This window comes from Adiantum capillus-veneris, chromosome 9 (assembly GCF_014529385.1).
Source record: "Adiantum capillus-veneris isolate H3 chromosome 9, ASM1452938v2, whole genome shotgun sequence".
In the NCBI taxonomy this organism is placed as follows: Eukaryota; Viridiplantae; Streptophyta; class Polypodiopsida; order Polypodiales; family Pteridaceae; genus Adiantum; species Adiantum capillus-veneris.
In genome coordinates, this window is record NC_140939.1 from 159,999,028 (window position 1) to 160,014,779 (window position 15,752).

The 15,752-nt window shown below is 41.1% G+C and overlaps 1 pseudogene; it reads left to right on the top strand.

Annotated features, from left to right (window-relative positions):
- Window positions 1-2,287: 2,287 nt before the first annotated feature.
- On the top strand, window positions 2,288-14,189 carry LOC147451471 (uncharacterized; annotated as a pseudogene).
- Window positions 14,190-15,752: the final 1,563 nt, after the last annotated feature.

Consider the following 15,752-nt stretch of genomic DNA (forward strand, 5'->3'; position numbering starts at 1 on the left):
CCATTCTTTATTTTAATAGTTTATATTAGCTTATAATACTAATATAGGCTACAACATTTAAGCTACACATGCATTGGAAGTGCTAAGTTGTGCTTCTGCTATAAGTTGTGCTTTTGCTATGTCCCATACCTACTTCAAATGCCTAACATAGGCATGCATTATAGACCCAATTTAAGGCAGTTTATCTTGAAAGGATGATAGAAGGTTCCATCTTTGATACTTTTCACCAATTTTTGTGATACGGCCTATGAAAAAGAGCTTCAACCCTTTGGACAAGTAGCATGCGCTACAACTAATGGAAAAATTTCTACTTCCTTGGAGTGCTTGCAGTGTCATGGTGAAGTCCTAGATATGCCATCGGTGTTATGTGGAATCGTGAAATCTGAGCACAGCAAGTGCTATAAAGCCATGTAGCCACCGGATGGGATGGGAGTCTAGCCAAAAAAGGAGAAGAGACAAAGCGCTCCTTATCATTTTTGAAAAAATAAATCACCAAAAACATGATTACAAAATTGAATATTTTTAATTCTGAGAAGGTGTAAACAAAAGTTTCTTTATTTATGTATATGTCTTCCACTAAAGCAAAACAAAAGAAAATGAATGTCTTTGTCAAGACCCTCTCAAAAAATACATGATTTATTATTAGTGTTCAATACTTTTAACCTCCACTGGAGGGACCCATGTTTATCAATAGGAGATAAGCTACCTGCAATAGACGAGAGTGCAGATGGCTTGTAAAATGCACAAATAGCACGGTACAGACAATAAAATCAATTGATCTACATACATGACAGATTGCATGAGCACATAATTGATGATATACACGATCTAAAAGAAACACGGATCGAGAGAGAGCAAGAGAAAACGTACAGGTGCACCTCCTAGCGTGGAGTGCTACACAGGCACGGAGAGAAGAGAGATGAGGGAAGAGAAGAATGGCACGGGGCATTGGGTGCAATCTCCCCCGTGCAAGAGTGAGCATTTTACTCTTACACGTATTTATTTAAGATTTCTTGAATGCTCAAAATGCTGTCCGCTCAGACATAATAATGACCAGAGCTCATGAAGAGCAGTTAAATATTGAAATGCACAAAAATGTGTTATCCTTCATATAGTCCATAGTTCACTTATGCTTTTGCCACCTGTAAACTACAATAAATAATTATACATCAATATCATTACATACCTCTCCGTCAAAAAAGCAAATGTCCCCAGTTGTTGCTAAGTTAAGAACCTGCAAATCATACTTGTCAAAAAAATGGTAAAAATTATGTGTTAGAAGTATCATGCTTAAAAACTCATAGTTTCAGTGAGCTATGGACTATGCGAAAGGATAGCACATTTATAGACATTTTAGTATTAGGTGCTCTTTATGAGCTATGGTCGCTATTATGGTCGGGCAGACAGTCTGTATTCATTTTGAGCATTCAAGAAATCTATAAATAAATGAGTGCAAAAGCATAAGTAAACTATGGAGTATGCAAAAGGATAGCACAGTTATGGAAATTTCTATATTTATATGTTCTTTATGAGCTATGGTCATTATTATGTCCGCACAAATAGTCTGTATTCATTTTGAGCATTCAAGAAATCAAAAAATAAATACGTGCAAGAGGAAAATGTTCACTCTTGCACGGGGGAGATTGCACACAACACCTTGTGTCATTCTTCTCTTCCATCACCCCTCTTCTCTTCATGTTTGTGTAGCACTTTGCTCTAGGAGGTGCACCTACACATGTTCTCTTGCTCTTTCTCGCTCTCTGTCTCTTTCTCTTTGTGTGTATTCCTATGTCATCTAATTTTCATCGCATTGAGTTTAGAACTAATTACACCTCTCGTTTGTTATTACTTCATTGAATATGTTATTATTGATTATCATGAAGGCTGCCATGGTTACCGCTTCCAACACTACCTTTATATCTCTCCTCTATGGCTTGTTTTGAAAACATGTTATTGTAAGCGTGATTGTAGTGCCTTGGCCTCTCATAGCAAGGGTGAGGATTCAAGTCATAGAGGGAGCAGTGTGCATCTTTATTTTACCCTTCCTTCTCCTCTCAATTCATGCCAATAACCCCACAATCTTCCAAATGTACAAGTAGCTTAAAGAACTCGTGCCACTTAGCAATCACGCAAGCATCCATGTGGTGCAATGACAACAAGGGAAGTTGTTCAAGAAGCATTTTCTAAAGGAATCCAAGTTTTCCATTCAAAATTGGGTACGCATATACCTAGCTCTTATGCACAAAGCGGATTGGTTTGCCCCCCTCAACAAACATTGGGGCAAGCAATGGCCACAGGCTCAATGGCTAGTGTCTACAAAGAACACATGGAATCCTCCATTACCCTTGTCAATGAAGATCTTTTTATGAAAGGTGTTATGGGGGGCTCTCCCATCAAGCGACAAGATCTTAGCTTGAGGTATAGGCTCTGATAGGTGCTCGAGTTACAGAACAGCTAGGGAGGACCTGTCCCACTTATTCATGGAATTCCCAGGGGCCAGAGGCTTGGAAAGTAAGGTGTGCAAATGGATCCAAAGGATGTGGAAGATAGGGTTCTCCAAGAGTGATTCGCTCCTTGGAGGGAAAGGGATGAAAAGCCAAGTGCTTCCAAATATGTGCTCAAGTTGTTGGATTCTACTTCTTCCACCATATCTGGAAGGCGAGGAACGACCCAGAGTTTTGACAGGATCTCTCGGTAGCCAGCTACTAAGAGATTATTCAGGAAAGCAGGGTAACTATTATTGGGATTGGGAAATGCGAGATCTCACACGAGTAGAATAGGATTAGAATAGGATAACTTTCACAGTCAGATTTATGATGATTTGATGTATGCAAGGGTGGGGCTCCTAGTGAAAAGCCTTATCATCGGTTCCCTATGGAATGTATGTGACCATGGCTTGACTTGAGCATGGTGCTGATGTAATGGTTTTCTCTTAATATAAGCTCTCACATATTGTGAGATTTGCCCCAAAAAAAAAAAACTTCTAAAACTCCTTGCTTCAAAGAAGTAAAACATGCCTTTGATTCTTCTAAACATGCGTTTGACAGGCTTCTCAAGGTCAAGGAATAAAGTTTCAATCATTCAAGGGATCGAGCAATAAATGTATGTGACCATGGCTCGAATTGAACATGGTGCTAATGTAATGGTCGTATCTTAATATAAGCTCTCACATATTGTAAAATTTGTCCTCGAATTTGTCCTCGAGGTCGGAAAAAAAAAACTTATAAAGCTCCTTGCTTTAGTCAGCTTCAAAGACGTAAAACATGCCTTTAATTCTTCTAAAGGTCAAGGAATAAAGTTTCAATCATTCAAGGGATCTAGGAATAAATGTCAAATTTCTTTGTTCTTAGATCCTCTCTCTTTTCATAGCATTTCCAATGGGTACTTTCTTTTACGGTAAATATAACCTCTCACATGTCGTGAGATTTGCCATTAAAAACAACACTTCACAATGGTCTCAAGAAGGCAATATTTTTTTGAGTAATTATTAAAACACATTTGACATATTAATGATCTATGTTCGAAAAAAATGTATCTCAACTTAATATCGTGTCATTTTCAATTTCAAAAACGTTGATTGAGAGCAAGGGAAAATGGAGAAATCTTGTCTCAAAAGTAGAGAAAAATAGTGTAAAAACTTGAAAAGTAAATCTAATTTTTTTTAAAAAAATCTTGACAATTTCAAGAAAGAAATTTTGTATGTCGATTCTTTTTAACACTTTAATGAAGAGAGATGAGAGAATGTGTGAGAGAGAGAGAGAGAGAGAGAGGGAGATGCACATGCATGCACTCGCACACACTCACTCACTTTCAAGTCATTTCAAGCCTTGCTATACTTGTTTGAACATTTTCATTTCGTTCAAAGTTAATAAGACGGTGATGATTAGGGATGGTGAGATGTGCAAAGAAGAAATGCATGTTTTCTCTACCACCCCCTTGTGGCTTCTTGGTCAAAAACAAAAGCATAACAATGGGATGTGCAAGGTCTACTCTATGAGTTGACTTTATAAAGCGAAGCCTTTCAATGGAAGAGAGAGAAGGGGGGGGTTGTTTCATTAGAGAGAATCTTGCAAGATGCCTTGAAAGATAAAAAGGAAAAGAAAGTCATGTGTTTGTTTAAAGGAAACTCAAAAGTTGCCTCTGTGCAATTTAATAGTAAAAGTGAATGCAGATTTCTCTCTCTCATGTGCGCTTTCTAGGTGTATGTGTCTCTCTCATTTGGGGACCTAGATATTTCTCACTTTGTGCATGTCTATGTTTGTCTCTTCGCATGTGGGGGAGAAGGTGGATCTAGGTTATGCGCAGGTGGCATCGCAAGGCCTTGCAAGAGAGCTATGAAAATATGTCGTCTAGGTGGAGGATGTGGCCGAATGGCGAGGATGATAAATGTGGGAAGGATCTAAGGAGTGTGATGTGGAATGGGCACAGCGGAGGTCTAATTTGGAAGCACACCTAAACAAACAAGAAAATCTACATTTTATTAGAGGCTCTCATGTGAATGATGCGTTACAGTGAACTTAAGTGAGTCTTTCGGGGGAAAATTAATGTTGCATCGTCATGCACGGGTCATGCACGGGCCACTGTTAGTGACTAGCTATGCATCTCTAGTCTTTCTTCTTCCAACATAGAGAGTAACATGCCTATTTGACAATATACCATGGAAGACTAGTCAGTGCATGCTTCTACATAGAATTCACATTTACAAAATGTAAATGTCCTGAAAAAAATGGAAAGTAAGAAAATGATTGTCACCATAGGGGAGCGGATGAGCAATTGGGGTTGTTTTGACTGCTTAGCACCTACTTGTTTAGTCGAGAGTCTTGTCAAGTGTCGTGGGGTGGCTCCTCTATTAGCCGATGTATCTGGGGAGGTCATGGCTCGGCACGAGAATGACTTGAATTTGGTTTTGTTAATACAATTCACACACAAAAAAACAATTAACATTTATGTCATTATGCCATTTGTAGCAAAACAAAATGCAAAGTTACAACTACGCCTTCCATGTGATCATGGGCTAGCCTTAGTCATTTCAAAAGGAGCTAATAAAGCTAAGCCCTGCTAAAACTAGTACACTTAGGTTCCCCCACATGGGAGGAGGTAACTCTAAAAGAAACAAAACATGACAATTGATGGGATGAGTCTCACGCGCATACGAAAAGAAAAGGGATCTCATCTATATCTCACGTGGATAGGGGCAGATGGGATCAACGAATGAGATTATTAGAAACAAGACAATTGTTCAATGCTAATTTCCACAAACCTGCAAAAGTAAGCAAAATAGCCTAGAGTTGGTCATGAAATCAACTATTGGGCTACTTCACTTTTCTCAAGGCTGGCAAATCTTGTTTCCTTATCAATTGAGGCATTTTACTGCTATGGTGCCCTTGCCTCATGCGCAAGCTGCAAGCTTCCCTCTGTGCCTTCTCTCAGCCCGCCATAGCCATGCCTCTAAATACCCATCCCATGTGCACAACCTATGAGGGCTACCTGCTACCCTCCAAGTTTAGTTGGTCTCTCTTCTTTCATTTTCTCTCTTGCCCTCTTGCAACCTTGCATACCCAAGCTGGTGGTCATTAACATTATTAAGCTATTTATAATAAAAGTGATTCGAGTGATTAATAACCTTATTAAGCTTTAAGCTTCAGATAATAGCACAACTAGGAGATCCTAATAAGCAAAGATGGAAAATCAATCAAAGGATCCAAGGAGGGAAAGCTGTTGGAATTAGGGTTGTGGGGATGTACACACATCTTGGACAAGAAGAAGAAGCTCAAGGCACACAACAGAGAGTATATTGCTTAGTGCACAATTGAAAGATAAGTTAGCCCTAGAATGATGGGCATATATACAATGCATGAGTGAGAAAACCTCCTAGTGAGGGAAAAAATGCCCCGACCGTCCTAAGTGTCTTCAAACACATCATTACCACATATATTTTAATAAACCCCCTAGGAGTGATGCAATGAATGAGAGCTGGCACATAGTGTACAGGGAAGTGTCATGCCCTAAGGACATGATCAATCCACAAAGGGAAGCAAGCCCAATGCTTTGCGGAAAGCTTCAAACTTCTCACGAGGCAATGCTTTTGTGAACAAATCTGCAAGGTTGTCCTGTGTCGGCACATAAGTCAAGTTGATCTCTCATGCTAAGAGTCTCTCTCTGACATAGTGATAATGCACCTCAATGTGCTTTGAGCAAGCATGAAAAACTAGGTCATTCGCAATTGCTAATGCACTCTGACTGTCAGTGCAGATGATGTTGGTAGTGTCCCGTTGTCGGGGGATTTGTGTTTGAAACATGAGCCAAGAAGGCGTGGACCCTGACTGTGAGAGATGTGAGAGGGAGAGAGAACAACAGACAAAATCAATGTAGACGAAGCTTAAACACTTGAATCTGGTAGTATAGATGAGATTTTGAAGCTTGATTATCCAAAATGGATCGTTAATGGAACCATTACTTGAATTATGTCCTAATTGAGGAGTTTACAGTCCTTACACAACAGGTTAACCTGATTTAACATTGCAATTGAAAAAAAGGAACTCGAGAATCTCTCTTCCTACCGCTGCTCATAAAAAAATCTCGTCTTGGTGCCTTCTTTACCCTCAGCCCTAGAGGTCCTCGATACTTCCCTTCCTTGATGTTTCCATTAATGCCAAGAGAGAGGATCCGACCTTGCTCTATGGCATGCCCGAGAGAGAAGAATAGCTCCGCTTGAAGCCAATCTCCCCCCCCCCCCCCCCCCCCCCTTTCCCCTACTTGCCGAGAGAGAGAGACCCTTAACCCTTTTTGAGATTTTATATCTCGATGAGATTTTGTGTGAGAGACAGAAAGTCTTGTTGAACCATCGTCGAGAGAGAGGAAGAGATCTCCTTGCCTTATTCGAGAGAGGGAGATAATTTCTTCGTTCATCCTCTCCTTATGCCAAAAATTACATTACATTGCCCCTCATTTGCTTGTCACGGCGGCATGACAAGCCGCTTAATGACGTGGTAGCTACGGGTGGAGGTGCACCGTTTTTGTCGGAACCGCTGCCAAAAGTGTTCGCCCCTACATACCGAAGAGATCTCGCTTCTTGCTCGCCATCGGTAGAGCTTTACAGCTCCCGCCATCAGCGATTTGGCTCGTCTCTGCTCTGCACAATTTTCTTTTTTCTCCCTTCACACATAAGCACTCTTCACCCTCATGTTTAGTAAAATGGGCGGTCTTTGATGCTTGAGCCCTTGGGGGTTATGGGCGGACATTATACCTCCCAATGGGCACCCCATTTGGAGTATACATTGACCAAAGCCTTGCTAACCACATCATGTTTCTCCGAAGCCTTTAATGCAAAACATAATCGACCAAGGCACCCTCTTCCATTGCTATGTTGAGCATTTCCTGCAACCAATGTGCTCATCAAAAATTTTATGTGCTTTCTTACGAGCACCTCATTTAACATACATAATGACCAAGGCATCGCCAACACAACATTTTTCCAATAGACAATATTTGACACTGAAAGCTCATTAATAGCTTTACATGCTTATATAAGGGCACCACACTTGATTACATATCAATAGATTCAATGCTAAAGAATCATATTAGGCTCGGATCTAGTGCCAAGCCATCCAAAACTCTCATGCCATTGCCCTATTTGGCGTGTATATCAACTAAACCTGCACCGAGCTAAATTATTGCTAATCGAGCATTGCCAAATCACCACATTAGGCATATATCTCTACCACGGTAGTGTAGAGCACAGGTCCACCAACATACCCCGCTATCAAAGCACTGCTAGAGATGACATTCTTGACTAGATGCTCCTCGAGCACTTATTGCTCTATGAAGTGCACCATATTTGGTATACATATCATTGAACTTGCTTGTTATTGATCCCTGGTCACTTCTCAATAAACATATAGTCCTCAAATAAACCTAATCTGCATCCTGTAGTTCTTTTTCCTATCATGGAAGAAGAGCGGCACAACACCGTCCAACACCCAAATCAGCCATAAGATGTTTGATCCATATACACTCAATTGTAGTTGTAAAGACTGCCTTGTACTCAGCTTCCTGATTGGAAGTGGCCACAATAGGTTTCTTCTTGCTCAACCATGATATGCATGAACTACCGAGCATGAAACAAAAACCACTTGTGGACACTCGCATATCTAACAACTAGCCCAATCTGAGTTTTAAAAAGATGCAAACCCTCAAGTCCAAACTTACATAGTAATGTCTATCTATAGCTTGCTTGACACAAGGCACCTCCACCACACTACTTAAGTTGTATGGCCCAAGTCTTTCATCTTAAAAAGAGCATTCAAATCGGCATTGAATTCAGGAATGTGAGTCTCATTTGGACCAATAATCAACAAATGATCTACATATATAAGTGCAATTGGAAATACATCACCCTCATGCTTGACATACAAAGTACTTTCAATTGGACTGTTATGAAAGACTTGTTTAACCAATTGAGTGTTAGCTTTCTCATACCAAGCACGAGGAGACTCTTTCAACCCATACAAAAGCTTTTTTACATTTGCACACTTTATTTTCTTGTCCTTTCTCGAAAAAACCTCAAGACTGTGTTACATATACTTCCTAAAATATATCATCATTCAAGCAAGCAATAATAATGTCTAATTGATGTACATTCCATCCAAAATGAGTTGCCAATGCACATAAAAAATTAATAGTAGCCATACGACAAGTGGGAGAAAAAGTTTCTTCATTGTCAATGTCTTTCTATTGTGCATAACCTATTGCAACTAGTTTGCCTTGATTGATGCACTGTGGAAATGGTGTGAATTAAAGAAAACGAGCACTGTTGTACCTTTCACCTTATATCGTCTCTTATTTTCGAGGTTTCGTAGCATCTCCCGAAGCTTTTACCAAAAGCTCCACGACCTCGCAAGACAAATGAAATTTGGCATTAACGCATGTGTGGAGGAGAAAATTTACAAATAATAAATTTTAAAGATGAAAGAAAATGCATTTCCTGCATTGGGATGCTTGTGCCCATCAAAAAAAAAAAAGAAAACCATACATACATATGTGTGGAGTTGGCACCGTTCTCCACATTTATAATAATACCATAGGGAATGTGCCCTTCCCCCGCCACTTTTATCCCCTCTAGTGTTGAAGGGGGACTTATGCTTCTCCTCAAGTGTTTGAGGGACTCTTTTATGATAAAAATACCGCATTTGCACCAAGAAGAACTCATTACCGATAACATGTATCATCCTAGGTTGCCATGCCGTGGTGTAATCCCCATGTGTCCTTTTGTCAGACATCGCATAAGTTCTTCAGTCCTTGTCACCTTCATCTATAGTGTTTTCAATAAAACTAATGTAAATTCATTGCTTTAATGTGCACATAATGCTTTTGAGATAACTTAAACGAAATCGAAATACGGAATAGAAATGTACTTTTGGTATTGGTCATTTGCATCAAAGCACAATCTTGGATGGATCGGCTCCTAAACCTTACTTACGCTATTACACCACCTTGCCAGTAGTATGTGTTTTGCGTCATCGTTTATGTGATATCTATGGCGTCCATGGCCAAACCTACAACCAGCAGACCGAGTGAGTTTCCTAGGCAAGATTACCGCCACCAAATACACCATGACTCAAACAGTATATACACTCTCCCTCAAAATGCACTTGCCTGATTGTTGCAAATTTCTACTGCAAGCCGTCTCCATTTGCTAAAAACAACGCAAAGCTTCTTGGCCACAATCGAGGAATTCAAAGAGATGACAAGAAGCCCCTCAAGCACTTGTTGTGCTTTATGTAGTACACCACATTTGGCATACATGTCAACAAAGGCAGTGCTAAGTACGGCATCTCTTTTCAACAGCCTCTGAATTTTTGTGCCCATATCAGCATCTTGAGTAGAGGCACATGCCTGCAAGATGCACGCGTAGGTACATGCCTGCAAGATGTGAGCGTAGGTGATTGTGTCTGGGGAGAGGCTCTCGCTTCGCATTTGCTGAAAACAGTGCAACGCTTCCTGGCCAAGTAGCTCTCTCTCTCTCTCTCTCTCTCTCTCTCTCTCTCTCTCTCTCTCTCTCTCTCTCCCGCTCCCGCTCTCCCGCGACTAAGTATAGCTTTGACTCACTCTGCGCACCAAACTTAACTTCCTCAAATCAACGGATGCAAGGTGGCATGCCTCCTCTTGCTCCATTCCAGAAATTGGTATTAGATAATCAAGGTAAAGAAAACTCCTCCTGTTGATCTGCAGAAAAGGAAAAAAACTCCTCCTCTTTCTTTCGATTTGCTTGCAAAGAGACTGTCCCTCTCATGCTCTCGGCTCCTTTTCGCGATATTATTCTCTTTCATTCTCCTTTGCGACAAGTCTCTCTCCCCTCTCAAACTCCATGCATACACACCAGCGCCATCTTAATGGGGAGGATGTGTTGCCTCTCACAACCCCCTTCGGCTCTCTCTTATTGATCATAATCCCCTGGCCTCTCTCGGCAATCCTATCATGCCATCTTAGAACACTACAGAGGAGGTTCGCTCGTTCGTTTGTTCTCTCTCTCTCTCTCTCTCTCTCTCTCTCTCTCTCTCTCTCTCTCTCTCTCTCTCTCTCATCATGCAGCGCTATCACCTTCATGGGGGGCACACACACTATGGCGGCAGCCCTCCTTTGGCTCTTACCACTCCTCGCACTTCATGTCCATGCCCCTCGCTCGCGACCCCTTCTCGTGCATCCTCCTTATATTGGCCACCCTACTCTCCAAACAACTTGCTAGATCTCGGACTCTTTGTCCTAGTCAGCAAAGCGCACTACCTCCAAGTCAGTGCTAGCCTTCGTCCATGTCAGCGCCAAAGGCGGGGGAGTTTTACCTCCGATCCCACTTTTACAATGGGCCCAGCCTCTTCTCTCTCTATCTAGGCTTTTGCTCTCTCTCTCTCTCTTCAAAATTAATGCAACATCGCTGGCTTTAAAAGCCTCCAAGCCATGCATTTAAAATTACATAGGCTCCAACAGTTAGCCTTCATTTATCCCAAACTTCAAACTAGACTTTGCTTTAAAGAAAATTGTCCTCACACTCAGGCGTACAAATTTCCCCTCCACACAATACTTTTCTAAAAACAAATTGTCCACACAATGCTTTCCCAAAATTCAAATGCTACACAAAAAATACACACACACACACACACACACAAAATGAACTTTCCTTCAAAGATTAACCATGGATTAAGCTATTAGTAATGAAACTCTCTCTCTCTCTCTCTCTCTCTCACACACACACACACACAAAAATGTGTCCCTTCTCTATGAGCTTTCTCATATATCCGCACAATGCTTTCCTTATAGCTTAGGTTGATGGTATGGAAGACACACACACACACACATACAATGGATCTCTTCATTGTACATTGTTTGATGCTTATTGATGGTGCTATTAGGTAGCTCCCATTTTCACGCTACACCATGCATATCCAAATTCCTAGCCTCGGTATTTTAATTCACATTCACTTGAGTGGCTGCACATACGCAACAATCAATCTAAATACAAGATTGTCCATGAAGCACGAATTCCATGGTTGCGTGTGAGCGATTTTGTTGTCGAGGAGGCCAAATCCACCGATTATCCGATGACCTTCAAGACGTACACACACCATCGATGTACTCTTTCACAACTCAAGCTTATCACAAGCAAAACTTGGATTGAGAGAAAAGTGTGAGTTTAATTTCTATCTCTTATCTTTTTTTCCTAGTTCGGCTGCGAGTTTAGGGTGCAATTTTAATGCATTTTTTGGTGTGCAATTTTAGGTTTTGGTGTGCATATGGCCCAAAAGACTCATCGGAGACAACACCACACCATCCAAGTGTGCTTGAAGGAGAAGACCGCTTTGGAGATTCATCAAACTCGGTGCCCGTTAGTACAAGGAAGAGGCGTGCGCCGCTCACTAAAGGCTTTCTCTTGAAAGGTTGTCAGTGCCATTTTAGCATTAAGCGTTTGGCCAAGGAGCAAGATGTAGCTGTGATTTCTTACATCCATCCCTATCACACCAATACTTCGGATGAGGTATGTCGTGGTTCTTCTCATCCAAATGCATCTTTGAAGTTCTCCCCTTGGATTTCATTGCACAAAAAGATATGGGTATCAAGTATGTTTTATCGTGGTTTTTCTCCCCAACAAGTCATGGAAAAGCATATACAAGCACTACACACCCAAAAGGAAGAGGATCTTAATTACAAATTGGTGAGGGATGACTTATTGTGCATACTTGATATAATGAATATAGGGAGCAAGCTCTCTATTGACCAATATCAAATGCATGATAATGATGCGAAAAGTGTGCGACGTTGGTGAAAATATGCTCAGCATATTCATATATCAATCACAAGATGCAATGCACAATGTGGAGTTTATGCTAGAAATCCAAACTCCATGGCAAAGAGATATTTGCTACAAGTACGGGAATGGAAACCTTCTCGCAATGGATGCAACCTTCGGAACAAATAAGTACAAGGTGGGTAATATTAGCATTTTCATCTTATGCTTGATCAAATTCACTTGTGTACTTTGTTGTTGCATTATCATGACAAGCACTCTTGTGTTGTAGTTTTATCTCTACATGATACTAGTCTTTGATAGTTATCGCAATGGTGTTCCCATTGCATGGATCTTGACTTCCTCGGGTACATTTCAAACGACTTGTACATGGCTCACAAGCTTTAGACACCATATGTTGGATCACTTTAACTCTTGGGAACCTGGAGCATTCATGGTTGACGATGCTGAAACAGAAATAGGGGCTTTACGCTATGTCAACCTTTTAGATGACATGTAATGTGAGCGACCATAATTGTCCTTTAATCTCACATATGCTTATACGTTTTGCAGGAATGTATTCCATGTACCTATTCTGTTATGTTTATGGCATGTCAAGAGGTGTTGGCTAAAGCATCTCATCAAGAAGGTGAAGGATTGGCCAACGAGGGCGGATATGTTCCGCGCATTGGGCATGATTATGAATATGTATGGCCAGCCTACCTCATCAGAGGATGCCACAAAGGAGGATGCAAATCTTTTGTTGGAGTCCTTCTACTCAAAGTACAACGAAGAGGAGGAGTTCATCTTGTACTTCAAAACATATTGGGAGTCAAAGATAGGTACACAATTAACTTCCTCTCTTGTGTACTCTCATTGTATTTCTCTTACAAGATTCATGTTTTGGCACATAGGCATGTGGATATGTGCAACCCGCAATTCTTCACATGCAGGGCAAGACACGAACAGCGCTATTGAGGCCTACCACGGCCATCTCAAGTACAAGTTTCTAGGCTCATCAAAGAGGTTAATGGCCCGTAGAGTTGATTGGCTTCTACACAAGCTTACTACAACATGCCTACCATTTTATTGGTTCATGCAGCAAGTGAAAGATAATGGCTTCAAGCGCAACAATGCAATAGAGAATGCCATTGAGAACTCCTACCAACGAGTATTGGGCATTCCTGATGGATATGTAAGGCATATAGATTCTTCTTCAGGTGTTGCATTGGTGCAAAGTATTACCACACAAGGGCATTTCCACACAGTGTTCAATGCCGAGTGTGATTGGGCATGTTGTACTTGTCGGTGGGCTGAACAAGGAAATGTTTGCAAGCACTAAATCAAGGTAATGCTTATGAAAGGTGATTCCCATTCATCATTGATAGCACGATGCTTGCTTATGTATAGCGCTTCGAACATGTCCTCAATACCTAGAGGAAACCGGCCCACACTTATTACAGGGACAAATAGTGATCATGGGGCATCAAGCCCTACAATGGATTGTAATGTCTTGGAAGGGGAGCCCTGCTTGGTTGAATCATCGACACATGCGACAAGCATTCAACCACTTCGAGACATTTTTGAGGAGTTGATCGGCCTAGTGGGTGAGGACAAGGTGCTCATAAAGGAGGCATGTGAAGGATTAAAGCGGACCCTAGGTCATGTGAACCTACTGAAGGCACGCAAAGAGATGGATCGGGAAGCAAGTGCCGGATTCATCTCCATGGAGGATGGTTTCGGAAACTCACTCAAGCGTGCTCGGCCATTCATTGAGAGAAAGGGTGGAAGGAAGCACCAAGAACCCACTATCCAACCATTCACAAAGCCCCTAAAGCAACCCAAAGTCTCCATGCAATCAAAGTTGGATGCAAAAGCCAAGAAACACAACACTAATGTAGAGTCATGTTGAGGACTTTGTAGCTGAACTCACCTTGTATCTTTTTATTCAAGTTTTCAAATTACTTCATTTGTGGCAAGAATCTCCAATATTTTGTGCATCTAAAAGAGAGAGAGAGAGAGAGAGAGAGAGAGAGAGAGAAGTTTGCAACATTTTCGTTGTTATGTAGCTACATTTGTGTATGTGACTTATCAAGAGAGATACACAATGTATATGAAAGAGGGGGGGCGGGGGGGGGGGGGGGGGGGGATATTGTAGCATGGTTATGGTCTCCATCACTTGCAATATATAGTTTTGGTACCAAGGTTAGTTTCATTTACAAATGAATGTGTTTTTCAAGTAATTACAAAAAGTATGGACACAAAAAACTCTCTCTCTCTCTCTCTCTCTCTCTCTCTCTCTCTCTCTCTCTCTCTCTTGTGCGCGCGCCATCAATCCACACACACATACAAACACAATGTGCTAATTGAAAAGAGCGAGTAAGCATGACTAAAACTAATTTGCAAATCGGTTTGAAAACCATACATTAAATAGCAGTTACAATGTTGTTGAATTTTAAAGAAGAAAAACAAAGTTCTTGGACAAAGAAGAGACACTTTAAGCTACATTGGAAGGTATCCCTTTGAGTCTAGCATATCTCCTTTGAGGCACCATAATGTTGACATTTTGGTTCATTTTGTGTTGCCTCTTGGTTTTGTGGTGTCCCGTAGTTTCACCCACTTCTTGGTTGCACCTCACCTCGGCACGTGTCACTTTATCATGGTGCTCGTTGTCACTCTTACCCACATTGTTCATGGGAAGAGGTTCGGCTACGTCATGCTCTACACATACGTCTTTGGTAGGAGGAGTTACCAAATCCACTAATTACACCACACAAAAGGAACCATCAATAATATATAAGAGAAATAACATATAACAAAACCCACATTGTTCATGGGAAGAGGTTCGGCTACATCATGCTCTACACATACGTCTTTGGTAGGAGGAGCCACCAAATCCACTAATTACACCACACAAAAAGAACCATCAATAACATATAAGAGAAATAAAAAAGAGAAGCTTCTAAGGACAATGATCACACTCTAAAAGAGAGGGTTTACCTTCAAGCCTTGGACCCTCGAGCTTCTCCCACTTTGCACACTCTACGTATCCCGCCACAAAGAATTGAGCACATTTAGAATCAAAAGAAATACTTGAATCATACATGTGAAGAGCACTCCGAGCTTGTTGCACATCCAAATTGCTCTCTCTTCGAGGCCACTTTCCCAAATAGCAAATATAAGGAATCGAGACTTCCGTGTTGTGTTCACGAGCAAAGTGACATAGCATGCCTGCTCTCCCAGCAATGCCTTTAAGGCCAGCCGGTTTAGCCTTGCACTCATCGCGCTTGCAATAGAAAACATTTCTATTTTTTGATTTGTACAAGATTTCCTTGTACTGCATGAACACAATAAAATACTTTCTTCACTTATTGAACACAATAAAATACTTTCTTCACTTATTGAAGGTATGGAGGAATGTGTGTTTCACATAATGTGTGAGCATGCATGAAGGAGTTATTCAGAGTCATGCATG